The sequence below is a fragment of the Poecile atricapillus genome, chromosome 19 (genome assembly GCF_030490865.1).
Source record: "Poecile atricapillus isolate bPoeAtr1 chromosome 19, bPoeAtr1.hap1, whole genome shotgun sequence".
NCBI classification, from domain to species: Eukaryota; Metazoa; Chordata; class Aves; order Passeriformes; family Paridae; genus Poecile; species Poecile atricapillus.
In genome coordinates, this window is record NC_081267.1 from 10,007,628 (window position 1) to 10,021,971 (window position 14,344).

General features: G+C 49.0%; 2 pseudogenes; one reads left to right on the forward strand and one right to left on the reverse strand.

Moving 5' to 3' along the window:
• The window catches only part of LOC131586383 (zinc finger protein 850-like), a 434,360-nt pseudogene that overhangs the window by 127,125 nt on the left and 292,891 nt on the right, over positions 1–14,344 (reverse strand).
• The window catches only part of LOC131586382 (zinc finger protein 208-like), a 761,426-nt pseudogene that overhangs the window by 38,323 nt on the left and 708,759 nt on the right, over positions 1–14,344 (forward strand).

Here is a 14,344-nt window from a genome sequence, read left to right on the forward strand (position 1 = left end):
GCCTGGAAGGCACCTGCAACAGAGAAGGCTCAGAAAGGCTACAGGACAGCAAGTCCTGCAGTCTGGTCTCGAGGGCTCCTGCCAAAATGACAGGAGACTCCTCTTAAATGATACAGATGACCAAATACCACAAACTGGCCTGGATGGCACAGGCCACAGGGATAGGAGATGCCTTGGGAAAGCCACCAAGTCCCGCAGTCTTGCCCCGCAGGCACCTACAAAAGAAAAGCCTCGGGAAAGCCACAGGCCACCAAGGCCCGCAGTCTTGCCACGAGGTCACCTGTACGAGTAAAGCCTTGGAAAAGCTCCGGGTCAGACACAAACGAGTGCGCTGTGCGGGGGCTCCTCACAGCACCGCTCTGCCGCGTCCTGTCCCGTCGCGTGCACCGAGCACTGTGGTGTGGCCCTGTCACCGCCAGCTCCTATGTCACCACGTGTCACAAAGGGCCCTCTGACACCCTGTCCATTTCCATCCCATGGTGACCATGTGTCACAAAGGGTCCTTGCACACACTGCCACCTGCCCTGGTTCCACTCCCATCCCCCCCTAAGTGGCCCAGGTTGGAAGGAATCCCTTGCCCAAAGTGTCTAAGACAGCCTGACAGGATCTTTAGGAACACCTCAAACCATCAGCAAATGCTGCCCTGCAGGCTCAGGGCAGCAGAAGGAGCCCCCAGGGCTGCCAACGCAGCCGCAGCAGGAAGGGAACGGGGCCTTGCACAGAATCTGCACAGGGTCCTGGCAGCACTGAAATCAGCAGGTGTGGCAGAGTCCCCACCGACACAGACCTGCCACCCCACCCGAGCCCTGGCAGCGCTGGTGCCCTTCTCCTGCCCCAGAGACCTGTGCCCCTGGGGGGCTTCTGTGCCAGAGGGCAGCCAAAGCCCACGTGCATTGGGGGCTGGGCTCCTTCCTGCAGGGGTCTTGGCTGGAGCTCTTGGAGCTACTGCTGGCCACTCTTGCTATCTGTCAGATGATGTTGCTCGTTCCTGGAATGATGTTTTCCATGGAAGGGGTTTGCAGTAGCACAAAAACACCATCAGCTGCTGAGTTTCCTAGGATGGTTAGATTGTACAGAGGCACTGTCGTGTTTCAGTGTGAACTTCGGTCTGTTTTACTAGGAGAAACATTAGCCCACTCTCTGATGTTCAAGGCTCCAGTTACTGCGTGTCTGTCTGTGTGCAGCTGATACAAGGCAGACATTTTCCCCAGACACAAAAAGTCCTGCCTGGACAATCACAGAGCTACATCTATTTTTAATTTTAACTTTTTTAAATTTTTCCAGAGCCTGCTGGCTGTGTTCAAGGTTTTCTCCCAGTTTTCTCCCAGGTGCACATTCTCCAGAAATTGTGCTTTTACATCCTTTTGCATTTATTAAATTTACCTGCAATGACCAGTCAATCAAAACCCTGGGAAAACCTGAACTTCGGGTTGAACCTGGGCAAAATATTTATCTCCCATATCTGAAGCCATGAACTACCAAGTACTGTCCCCAGTGTCATTCCCTGTCCCCTGTAGGTGTCCTGATGCCATTTCAAAGGGGTTGCCAATGAAAACAAAGTTTAATATTTTTGTAGTTTCCACATTGGAATTAAAATCCTTGACTAGAAAAATCGCATGTCAAAATTTCTAGGACTCTTACATACCAAAGCTGTCATTTTCACCCTGCATTTTAGAGTCTCTGAAGAGTCACACAAGGTTTTAGTTCTAGACACTACAGAAAAAGTCCTTGGTGTTTGGCTATACCTTTACATCAGCATATATTCCTGATGATTAATTTAGGCAGGAGCAGCAAACCCAAGAATGAGCCAAACAGGCTATTCCTGTGTTCTCATGTCCTGAGTCTCTCTCTCTCTCTCTGTCACGATGGCGCCAAGGCCGCTGCCTTGGGACACCTGAGTGTGGAAGGCGAGCCCGCCCTCAAGCACGGCCATCCAAGTCAGTCAGGGGCACAGGCTGCAGCTGAAGCTGCCAAGCGTTGCTATGAAGCTGCAGGTGAAGAGAAAGCCATTGTGGCCAATTCTGCTGAAGCCTTTTACCAAACCAAGACAGCTGTGCCCACAGCCTCCCCCTGTTTGGCACCCGGCTGCTGCGGACACCTCAGTGCGCAGGTGCCGACGTTCAGGGTGCTGCTGTTCCTGTGCCCACTCTGCTGCTGTTCCTGTGCCCACTCTGCTGCTGTTCCTGTGCACACTCTGCTGCTGTTCCTGTGCCCACTCTGCTGCTGTTCCTGTGCCCACTCTGCTGCTGTTTCTGTGCCCACTCTGCTGCTGTTCCTGTGCCCACTCTGCTGCTGTTCCTGTGCCCACTCTGCTGCTGTTCCTGTGCACACTCTGCTGCTGTTTCTGTGCACACTCTGCTGCTGTTCCTGTGCACACTCTGCTGCTGTTCCTGTGCACACTCTGCTGCTGTTTCTGTGGGCTCCAGAGCCACTTTGGCAGCAGCGACTCAGCAGCGCTGCTCGAGGAGACATCGCCACCCTCCCCATGGTGGCAGCAGCTCTGCGGGCCCTGAGCTCTGTGTCAGGGGGGCCTCGGTCTCAGCAGCGTGGCCTGGGCAGCCGTGAGAGTCTGGGCTGGTGGCCAGCCCTGCCTCTGCCCACTGCCCCTTATCACAGGCACCCAGTGGCCGTGGCCTGGCAGCACCACCCTGCCCTCCATGTCCCCAGCCAGCCCAGCCTGGGCACCTTGGGCTGTCCCACCCTCCTGGAGGGGTGGTGTCCCAGCCTCGAGGGCTTCTGCTGCAGGCCTGGGGTACATTTTGGGGAAGCGCCAGATCAGCTGGGTATCAGGAAAAAGGCGGCTGCCCGGGGGCTGCTTATGGCCTCTGACACCCAATTCCTCAGGTCTTCCCACCACCCCGGCCCCTCAGGGGCCTCCTGTCCCCTTGGAACCTTTTGCCATCCACTCCCTCACACATCCCCCTCACGCCTTCCCACTGCCTTGTCCCATCAGAGTCTCCACAGCCCCTCATCCCCTCACAGTCTCCCAGCACCCCGTCCCCTCAGGGTCTCCCCCAGCCTGGCCCGGCAGCAGCGCCGCAGCCCCAGGAGCTCCAGAGGAGCCGGATCAAGAGGCACCTGGGAGCCCTCAGCAACCCAGCCAGCACCACACGGGCACGAGGACACAGATGGCGGTGCTTCCTGGCTGGGACAGGGCTTGTGCCTTCAGCAGAACCACCAAAGGCCAAGGGTTTCTGGCCATTTTCCCTGCACCACTGCATGCCCTGGCAGCAGTGCACCTGGAGCACAAGCACCCTTTTCCCTCTCTTCCCCTATGCCCTGCATACCCTGGGCAACAAAAGAAAGGTCTTGGGACTCTGTGTATCATAACATATCCTTTATTTGCTGTAGGGAAATATTTTAATAGAGTAAAAGCATGATATTTGAGTAAAAGCCTGTCTGCACAACCCAGCTTTCAATCCAGGTGACAATATTAAAGGCAGTGTCCTTGAAACTCTCCTGGAACAGCGAGAATAAAGAGAAACAATGGCATTGTGTACATGCAAAAGAATGTAAACAATGTGTATTAACCAGTAGTATCTTGCTAAGCCCCATGGACCCTGTCAGACCCTATAAAAGTGTGCTAAAGATAGAAATAAATGGCATTCGCTATACTTCTGTGAAGACTCAGTGAATAGTCTGAGCGGTTTTCCAATACCTGGCTCTCGAACAGGGACCCTTTGCGGGCAGAGGGAGCTCAGCAGGTCGGTGCAGCGGGAAGACGTGGAAGCAGACCAGGGCCAGAGCAGATTTGCACAGTGGGGAGACATGGAAGTGGATCAGAACCGGGTTGGTGGGTTCGCATGTGGTGAGACGTGGAAGCGAGCCTAAGCTGGGGAAAACCAGGATGGAGGGGCCTGGGGTGAAGACAAGAGATAATTAGGCTTCAGCACCTGGGGAGGAGGAGTCACGAACCTCCCCCCATCCACAGGGCTGCTAGCATGGACGAATTTGCAGCAGCACGGATACTGCTCCTAAACATTATCGTTAAACAAGGAGGGGCAGTCAAGGATAAGGACTTTGAAAAGCTTGTTTTATGGGCTAGAGGCCATGGGCACAGGCATCTCCAGGTCCTGCTGCTGCTTTTTGCAGTGGAAGAATGGAGAGAAACAGGAGACCAGCTGTGGGAGAAAACGATTACAGAGAAAAGCAAGGACACTCTGTCTCTCGGTCCAACTTGGCAGATTCGAATTAATACCTTAAAAGACGTGAAAACGAGATCTGCTCAGGCTGTGAGTCCCGTAATTCTACCTGCGTCACAGCAGCAGCTGTCTTCACCTCCCACTGCTGGGAGAGTGTTGAGGGTTAGGTGTCTTTTTGTTTTGTCCTTCTGGCCTGCCCGGGGAATTTTTACCCATTATGTGCTGGGACAACCTAACTACCGGTACTTAGGGGTGCTCACAAAGGACAAAGAGTGGCCAAGACCAGGGTGGGGGGGGAGGGGGCAGAAAAGGAGGGTGGGGACAGTTTTTAGCTGGCTTTTCCTCGGCTTCGGGGAAGGACGTTTGTGTGCTGGGTCGCGGAGCTGCTGCGGTGGAGAGAAGGGAATTTCGCCATCACCCAGATGGAGCTGCTGCTTCTTCTCCTTCTCCCCTCTTTGTTGGTGGCCTCGCACCCCCTGTCCTGCCGGGACGTGTGGCAGTGCCAGGCACCGCCGTGGAGCTGCTGATCCACCTCACCCACCAGCCCAGGATCTCAGCTCATCCCTGCTGTTCCAGCTGAGTGTTCCTCAGAGCCCTGCAGGAGCACCGGGACTGACTGCCTGAGGGGGTTTGTGAAAACAAAACCTCTCCTCCATCCCATCTCAGCCGAGAAAGCTGTCACGGGGTCCCTGGTTCTGTTTTCTTGCTAATGCTGTAGTTATTGTTGTTTGTTTGCCTGGTTATACTAGTAAAGAACTGTTATTCCTATCCCCAGATCTCTGCCTGTAAGCCCCCTTGATTTCAAAATTATAATAATTCGGAGGGAGGGGGTCTACATTCTTTCATCCCAAGGGAGGCTCCTGCTCTCCCTAGCAGACACCTGTCTTCTAGAACCAAGACAGAGAGCATTCCTGTCTATGCTGCCCTTGGAAAGAGGGAGGGACAGTCAGACAGAAGAAAATAAGGAGATGTTCAATGTTTTTAAATTGATTGTGGACGTACAGGGACAAGATATTAACTCTACTTTTGAAGAGAAGCCAGATTTAGATCGGTTTCCACCCAACACAGAGGGGGCATGGGGGGAGCACTGGAGCAGAGAGCAAAGGCACCCCCATGGCAGAGGCAGTGCAGAAGAAGCTTCAAGGCCATGCAGAACAAATATCAGCAATACTATTGAAAAATAACAAAAGAAAGAGGTGGCTCAAGCAGCTTCAAAGAGGGACAAAATAGCCAAAAAATCACTAACTATATGGTATATCTAATTCATAATTCATTACTGTAATTAAAAGTTGATAAAGTGCAATGGTCACTGTTGTTACCACCTGGCCCTGAAAGGCTTTTCATGTAACATCACCTGTTTTTGTAAAATTGTGTCCTTTTCCCTCTGTCTGCGAACATGAGAGAAATATTGAAAGAACTGCATTTGTTAAAGTTAACTTTGTGAGGTTTTTTTTTTCTCTCTGATTTTCCCCTCTGTGAGAGTATGTGGGGGATGACGAAGACTCCACTCAAACCTTCTAGAGATAACAGCAGCAGAACGGGCAGTTCACCCCCCCACTCCCTCTCTAAGAAAAAGCACCAGGATAGTACCCAGTTTGTTAAAAAGTCATAATTAATTGTTTTCTTAGAATGTCTTTATATACACTTTCAATTTTGTGTTTCTAAGTAATTATGAGTTCTTGAGGTTTTAGGGTTTTACTGAAGAAATTATTGCGACCCTTTAGAAAATTAAAAAAAAACCCCTCTTTAGAAACATTTAGAGTAAATATTAACAGAAGTAAAAAGTTACCGTGCAATAATTAGCTTTAAAACCTAATGTTAAAATATTGAATGATTTACAGCTACTAATAAAACAACCTTCCAATTAATGTTATCTACAGAAGATATTCCTGGTTTAAAAAATAATTAGCTAAGAGAACTTCACTGCACAAGACAAAGTTAAGTTAACCATATATTACCCATTTGCTTGTTTTTTCTAAAACTTTAATAAGGTAATTTCAATCTGAGTCTTTTTGCTGTAACAAACGTGTAGCAGCATACATACCAATTTGGACTTTAGGTTTTGATTAAAAGTTAGACTTGATGTTTCTGAAAAGTGCTATGAAAGCTGATGGCAACTTGCCAAATCCTGTGTTGTTGTGGTTTTTCTCTAGTAAAACTGCACTTTAAAATCCTAACCAACTTCAGCATATACCAAGCAAATTCCTGCTACAAATAAGTATTTTCAGTAACATCTGCCGTTATTGTGAGTTATTCTCAAGGCCAGATGACATGGAATTGTGATGTATTTGTTGCATCCTTATCATCTCTATAGTGAATCCATGTTGCTGTTATATTATGTTCAAAAGTATATACCAAACTTTTAGTTGCTTTTTTATAATAACAGAGTAAGACTGAGTTATATTTTCATTTGATACAAATTAAGTGTTGATAAAATTAAGCAAAGTTAAGTTTCACTCTGTTTAGGTCTGAATGTTTTTAAGTTAGGTTTTATAATTTTGGTATTCTTGTTTTTTACTTCTGTCATAATTAATTTCTGCTAGGCTTGAATATTGTCTAATTTAAATTGTCTCACGTTTTGTTAAAAGACACTTGTCTAAACTGCAAAGCAGTTATTTTCTTAGAGAGATGAAGATGACTACGATTGAGATAACTGTGATGAAACACCTATGCACACCTGCTTGTAGATAGAGCTGAATGCAGTCTGTGACACCCTTGATTTCATCGGGAGTTCTATTGTTTGTTGCAATCTCTGCAGTTTTTGTTTTCTAGAGGTAACACAAAAGAATAGTGACTGTTATTTACTAGGAGATTTAGAAGTTTACCTTATTTCATTTTTGGTCATTAAGACGTAAATGTTCTAAAAATATTATTTTGATTTTCTCAGACACTTACTGCTGACATATTCATTGTATAATGTGAATTTATGGATTTTTATGATGAACATTATCTATAGAGTGTTATTGTTGTATTTATAGCCAGCTTCTCATATATTTTGACATATCTTTGTATAATTAACTTTCAGACACGTGTAATTTGAGATCTTTCGTTTTTAGCTACAGATGCATCTTGGTAAACAAGCTAAACAACTGTTCCTATATAAGGTTTTTCCTTGTTTTTTACTCCTTTCCTTGTTTAAGAAGACTTGCTTTTGCCTAATCCAGTGTAGCTTTATTATTTTTCAGTGCTTCCAGAATTCCAGGAAAATGTATCATTGCTGAAAGTCAGCTGTCACGAGAGAAACTCCAGATTAAACCAACTGCTAAATGGTTTGATTGGTCTGTTGCCTAAGACTTCTGATCATTTGCTTTATAAGAATGCACTTCAACAGTTTGCTGTGCTGTAAGCATCTCATAGCTGCTATTGTTTAGAACCTTGTTCTGAAAATGAGTTAAGGGACATCTTTCCCGTTTAAAGCCTGGGCCCTGGCCAAGCCTTGACATTACCTGGACGGAATGTTTGCCAACAGATCCAGATGTTTTCTGCACCAAATCAGAATTTGAGTCACTTTTGACTTGGCAATTTGACCCTATTAATATGACAGCTGGACCAATTTTGAAGTGGACTTGGAGAATCATTTCCGGAGGTGATTACCCAATCCTTCACTGATTTTGTTATTTGCAGACTATGAGATGCTGGTGCAGTGTTTTAGTGGTTAATAGTAATTCTGTATCACATATGTTATTAATTATGTTTATTATCTGACTAATTTCTGACTTCTGTAAGTTTTTCATTCATTATCTGTATAGTTTTGTGTTGATATTAATATGCATGATAAAAGTACATCTTACTTTTAAAAACAAAAGGAATTGATACCCTGAAAACATTTAATTAATGTAATATGTGCATTAAAAAGGTAGACCACAATTCATTTTGAATAATGAAATATTTATATCAAAAATTTAGAAAGGTCATTTAATCTGAATTTACAATTAAGTGTACCACAGCTAAGCCAAAATGATTCATTAACATCAAGGAGAGAAGTGCCTGTGTTTTGTAAGCAGGTTCAAAAAGGTCACCTATTCATCTGATCAGACTGCCTGCCTCTGAAAACATGAGACCCAGTGAATGGAGAAGTCACCACACAGCCTTAGTACTCCAAACAAGATCAGAAGTGGAGCTGCCAAGATACAGTTATGTCTAAAAACTACACAGACAGTTTGTCAACAGAAGTTTTGTTATCTTTATAATGTTGTGTCTCTACCAATTTCCTTTGGTTATTCTCTGTTTTAAGATTTGAAAGAATGTGTTGTATGAATCTTTCTAACCATTCAGTCTCTATCCATGACCAACTAAAACAGCTGCACAACAGGTTACACACCCTGAATGAAGTTGATGTCCCCATTAGAAGTTGGTTAACCAGTTAAACTCTTAGTTAAAATCTCTTAGAAGAGAGATGAATTATTGTTATAGTATTAACAGAGATAGTTATTGTAAGCTGTATGTTATCCTGTATCTGAAAAAGTCTGAAATAAATCACGTCCAAAACCTGGGTTGTGCAAAAAAAAAAAAAAAAAAAAATTGTAGTAAAACATTTTAACAGAGCAAAAGCATGATATTTCAGTAAAAGCCTGTCTGCACAACCCAGCTTTCAATCCAGGTGTCAATATTAAAGGCAGTGTTCTTGAAACTCTCCTGGAACAGCAACAATAAAGAAAAACAATGGCATTGTGTACATGCAAAAGAATGTAAACAGTATGTGTTAACCAATAGTAGCTTGTTAAGCCCCGCAAACCCTGTCAGACCCTATAAAAGTGTGCTAAAGATAGAAATAAATGATGTTTGCCATACCTCTATGAAGACTCAGTGAATAGTCTGAGCAGATTTCCATTAGCCTATTGGACCAAAATGTTATATATTGCTGTGTGGAGAAGAAACTCTGACTTTCACAAGCTATGGCTGATTCGTTGCTCCTCTATAAATCTCATGTCTTGAGACTGATATCTTATAGAGCTACTTGAGCAATAAATCGTCTCAAAGTATAGTGGTCCCATCCCTCATTTTTCATCTTGACACCAAACACACCCTGGAGATGTCTGGGGCCATTCATCATTTCTCTGCTCTCCAGCACCGAGGCAACGCACTCTGGCTACAGCTCTGAGCTCGAGCCCATGGCAACCAGCCCTGGCAATGGGGCTCCATGGAGCTGCTCTCAGGAAAACCCCAAGAGCTGGGGAGTGCCCCAAAACCACCTCAGAAACGTGAGATACCCCAAAATCTCTTCAAGAACGTGGAATTTCCAAAAACTCACTCAATAATGGGCTCCCCCTTTGTTCATTATCCCCAAACTTTGGCTGTCTCATTCCAGACCCCATCTCATATACCCAGTCCCAGCCCTAACCCATCCCTGCTGAACATCAAGACCCCTTCCCAAGCTCTATATCCCTCATTTCACACCTCCCAAACTCCATCCCACCCATCCTGCCCCACCCAATGCCCATCTCACCCCTCCTGATTTGCATCCCACTTCACCCAATCCCCTTCCAACCCCATTCCACCTGATGCCTTCAGAAGGCTGACCTAGAACAGAGGCCGGACAGAGTTAAAAATAAAGTTTATTAAAAGGCCTTAAAGGATACACCTTGGGCAGTACAAGAGCCTGGCCAGGGCTACACCCAAGATGGACCAAAAATGGTCACAAAAATGGACAATTCATCGCAAGGTCTCACATTTTTAGAAGTTTAGGTCCATCTGCATATTTGGGTTCATTGTCCAGTTACAGCTTCAGATGATGAAGTCCTGTCCTTCTTGTTTTCTCTCTTCAGTCCACCCTTGTTTATGCTTTTGGGTTTGAAACTTCTAACAACTGTCTTTGGTGTCACCCCAGGACACAAGCTAAAAAAGGAATTGTTTTGTCTACCTACTCTGTGAAGAGAGCTCACTAACACTTCACAGGAAGTTCAAAACTACAAACCCAGGCAGCACAGAATATGAAAAATATGAAAGCTGAAACTTAAGGCAACACACCCTGAGGGGCTGTGGAACCCAGGAAATCTGGGTGGGAATGAGTCCTCTTTTCAGTGGCATAGAGTGATTCTGAGGTGACAGATTGAACTCGCTCATCTCCTTGAGAGCCAAGAGATGGAGACAAATATACCAAATACCCCCAAAACCCACCCATTTAACTCCCTGAATACCAGATTCCCTTGAAGCACTAGTAAAAGTGAGGTTTTAGATGCCTTTGATGAATTTGTAGACTTTTACCCCAATTTTGTCTGTTTTAAAGGGATGAAGATGAATGAAAAGAAAATTAGGGCCAAATCAAAATGACCACCAGCCCAGTGTGTTCCCAACACAGATCACTGGGAACGTGGGTCATCAGGTCCTGCCCAACGTGGGTCCTCTGATGGGGGATGGAGCTGGAGCAGTGCATGAAGCTCTTCCTGCACTTGAGGCGCTCACAGGGCTTCCCTTACCGGTGCCTCTGTTGGTGTCTGGTCAAGTGAGAGCTCCTGGAGAAGCTCTTCCCACACTGGGGACACTCGTAGGGCCTCTCCCCAGTGTGGATGCGCTGGTGCCTGATGAGGGTGGACTTTCGATTGAAGCCCTCCCCACAGTCGGGGCAGCGGAAGGGCCTCTCATCCGTGTGAATCCGCTGGTGCTTGAGGAGATTGGAGCTGGTCTGAAACCTCTTCCCACACTCAGGACACTCGTAGGGCCTCTCTCCAGTGTGGATGCGCTGGTGGATGGTCAGATGGGACGTCAGGCTGAAGGTCATCCCACATTCCCCACACTCATAGGGACGTTCCCCAGTGTGGGTCCTCTGGTGGTAGATCAGATTGGAGTTCTGGCTGTAGCCCTTCCCACATTTCCCACACTTGTAGGGCCTCTCCCCAGTGTGGATGCGCCGGTGGATGATGAGGTGGGAGTTTTGCTTGAAGCCCTCCCCACAGTCAGGGCAGCGGAAGGGCCTCTCATCCGTGTGAATCCGCTGGTGCCTGAGGAGAGTGGACCTGATCCGAAACCTCTTCCCACACTCGGGACACTCGTAGGGCCTCTCCCCAGTGTGGATGCGCTGGTGACGGATGAGGTTGGAGCTGCAGCTGAAGCCCTTCCCACATTCCCCACACTCGTAGGGCCATTCCCCAGTGTGGATCATCTGGTGGCGGATCAGGCGGTTGCTACACCTGAAGCTCTTCCCACACTCCAAGCACTTGTAGGGCTTCTCCCCATCCTGAAGCTGCTCATGGACCACCAGCTCAGAGCCCTGGCTGGATCTCTGGCCACTTTCCCGGCACAGGGTGGGTCTTTCCTCCTCAGAGCACCCTGGGATGGGTTTGGAGCCTCTCCTCCTGCGGGATCTCTGAAGCTTTTCCTCCCCATTGGATTCCTGCACTGTGGAGCTGCTCAAAATGGCCTCTTCCATGAGGTTCTGCTGTGGGGATTTGTCCTCCCTGGTCTCCATCCTCAGCTCCTTGTCTGGGGGAGGAAGGACAAGGAGAGGATGGGATTTGCCTCCGTGCCAGAGGGAAGGGGAAGGAGATCCCCCCAGTGCGTCCCCGGCAGGACGGCGTCGGCAGCGGGGTTGTCCTGCAGCCAGGGGCCATGCTGGGCTGGGAGATGGAGCAGGAAGGAAGGGGAAAGGGGCACTGACTTCCTCCTCACCTGCCTGGGTGTCCTGGAGCATCTTCCTCTTCCTCACAGCCTCCTTCTCCATCTGGACAAGGTCTGGGAATGGGAAATACTGGTTTAGGAAAAACACAATTCACAAGCACATTGGGTATGGGGGTTCCTCCTGCCCACATCCATCTCTAGAAGTCACCAGCCTTCCATAAAAACCTCCCAAACACCAAGATTCAGCCCTGAAAATGCCTCCCAGGAGTTCCCCATCTCTGGTCTCTCCCCTTTGGTGTTCAGGGGTTCCCCCCTGTCCCAGCTGCTGGGGGTCACACTTGTACTTTGGGTCCCCTGTCTGCTCAGTCCCTGCCCTCCCCAGGCTGCTGGGAGTACCAGGAATCCAAAAAGCTCCCCCTGTTTCCATCTCCCCACTCAGGGATGCTGGGACCCCCAGTGTCCCCCAAGGGGCATTTTCCGCTCAGCTTTGCAGTCCTTAATTCTTAAATATCCCCACCAAAAAAATCCTGTTGTTGTATAAGGTTAGCCCCTACCTAACCTCCCTTTTCTTTTCCCTATCCCATTGGCTGTAACCCCCCTGTATCCCCTGGCCACCCCCTCCCCCAAGTTTAAGAGAGCACCCGAGGAATCTCAGCCTCTTTCTTGCCCCAGGCGATCCACATACAATAAACCCAGGACCACGTCTCGGAAGTCTGAGCCTTCTTTGTCTAAAATACCTTAGGTCCATGTTGGATATATTTTGAGACCCCTTCCCGCCCGTGTTCTGAGAAGGGCGGACACATCCCCATGAGGGACAAGAATGAAGGGGTTTGTGGAGTATTTACAACATCTTCCTCCCTCTCCTCCCCTTCCATCCCTCCCTTCTCCTCCCTAACGCCAGCACCTTCTCCTACTTCCATCCCTTCTCTCTCTCCTTCTTCATCCCTCCTCTTCCATCCCTCCTCCTCCTCCCCCAGGAGCAGCGACACCCTCGGTGCCCCGTTCCCAAACCCCTCACAGCCCACGGCAGGAGCGGGGATGGAGCCGGGACAGGTCGGGATGGGCAGCGTGGGGCTCTCCGCTGCTCCCACCCGCTGGGGACGGGGGGAACCCGGCCCGGGGAAAAGGAGAGGGAAACTGGGAAAATTGGGGGCTGCAGATCCAACCTGGGGCTGGCTGGGGACCCTGGCTGGGGACTGCCAGCCCTTGGGGCTGCTCTGGGGAGATGCGGGAGGGGGGAACACAGAGAGGGCTGGGGGATCCCAGGAGTGGCAGCACTGGCAGGGACTGGTTTGTACTGGGATCATCCTGGCAGTGGCTGAGATTGCACTGGCTGTGTACTGACATCATACTGGGATCATACTGGGATCATACTGGGAGCAGCTGGGCCCATGCCAGGAGAGACTGCGATCACACTGAGGGAAACTGGGATCATACTGGGATCAGACTGGGATGATACTGGCAGTGAGTAGGATCCTCCAGGGGGCAATTGAGAACAGGTTGGGGGCAAATGTGATATACTGGGAGTGAATGGGATCATGCTGACGCTGACTGGGAGTGGTTGAGAGCAAATGGGATCATGCTGGAAGGAATTGGGAAGGACCGGGAATATGCCCTGTGCTCCCCAGAACCCCGGGATCACCCCCCATATGTCCCATAAGTGTTCCCCAAACCCTCCAGGATCCCCGAGTGCCCCCTCAGCGCCCGTTCGGGACCCCCCAAAGCGTCCCTGGATCCCTGAAGGCTCCCGACCCCACAGATTCCCCTTCCAGCCACTCCTGGGAATTCATCTCCCATCATCCCACAACACAGTTCCGCGCCCAAACCTCCTGCCGTGCCCCCTGCCCTAAAGAGCCCGGTTACAGCTCCCCAGGCTCCCCCCAAGTGCTCCCGAGCCGTATACATTCGCCCCCAGCACCTGCAGCACGGCTCGGACGCAAAAGTTTTCTCCAAGCGCTTCCCCGCACCGCCGAACGCGCCTTCCCAGCCACTTCCGGGACTACAGCTCCCATCATGCTCCGCGGCGCCCATAGAGCGCTATTCCAGCCGGGACTCCATCTCCCGTCATGCCCCGCGCCTCGCCGGAACCCATTGGAGCTGCGCCTACAACTCCCGTGATGCTCCGCGGCCCCATTAAACCGTATTATACCGGCGCCTACAACTCCCATCATGCCCCGCGCCCCATAGATTCCCTGTTACAGCCCCCCAAGTGCCCGCCCGGACCCCGAAGGGCCCCCAGATTCCCCTCCCTGACCCCCAAGTGCCCCCCTGGACCCCCAAGTGCTCCCCCAGACCCAGAATTGTCCCACAGAATCCCTAAGTGCCCCTCCAAGTGCCCACCCGGCTCCCCCAAGTGTCCTCCAGACCCCCAAGTTCTCTCTAAATTCCCTCCCCAGACCCAAAACTGCCCCAAATGTTCCCCAGAAAAGTCCCCATGGACCCCAAAGTTGCTCCTTTTACCCTGTCTGAGAAAAATTTAAAAATTATGACCAAAGGACTAAAAATAATAATTAGCATAAAGAGGGAGAAATAGTGGTCAATTAATTAATGAAGGGAATTGTGATACTTTGAACCAAGGATCGATAATATTTTTAGTCGCTAAAAATTTATCAATTCTGTTATAGAGATATAAAAATTAGGTTATAAAA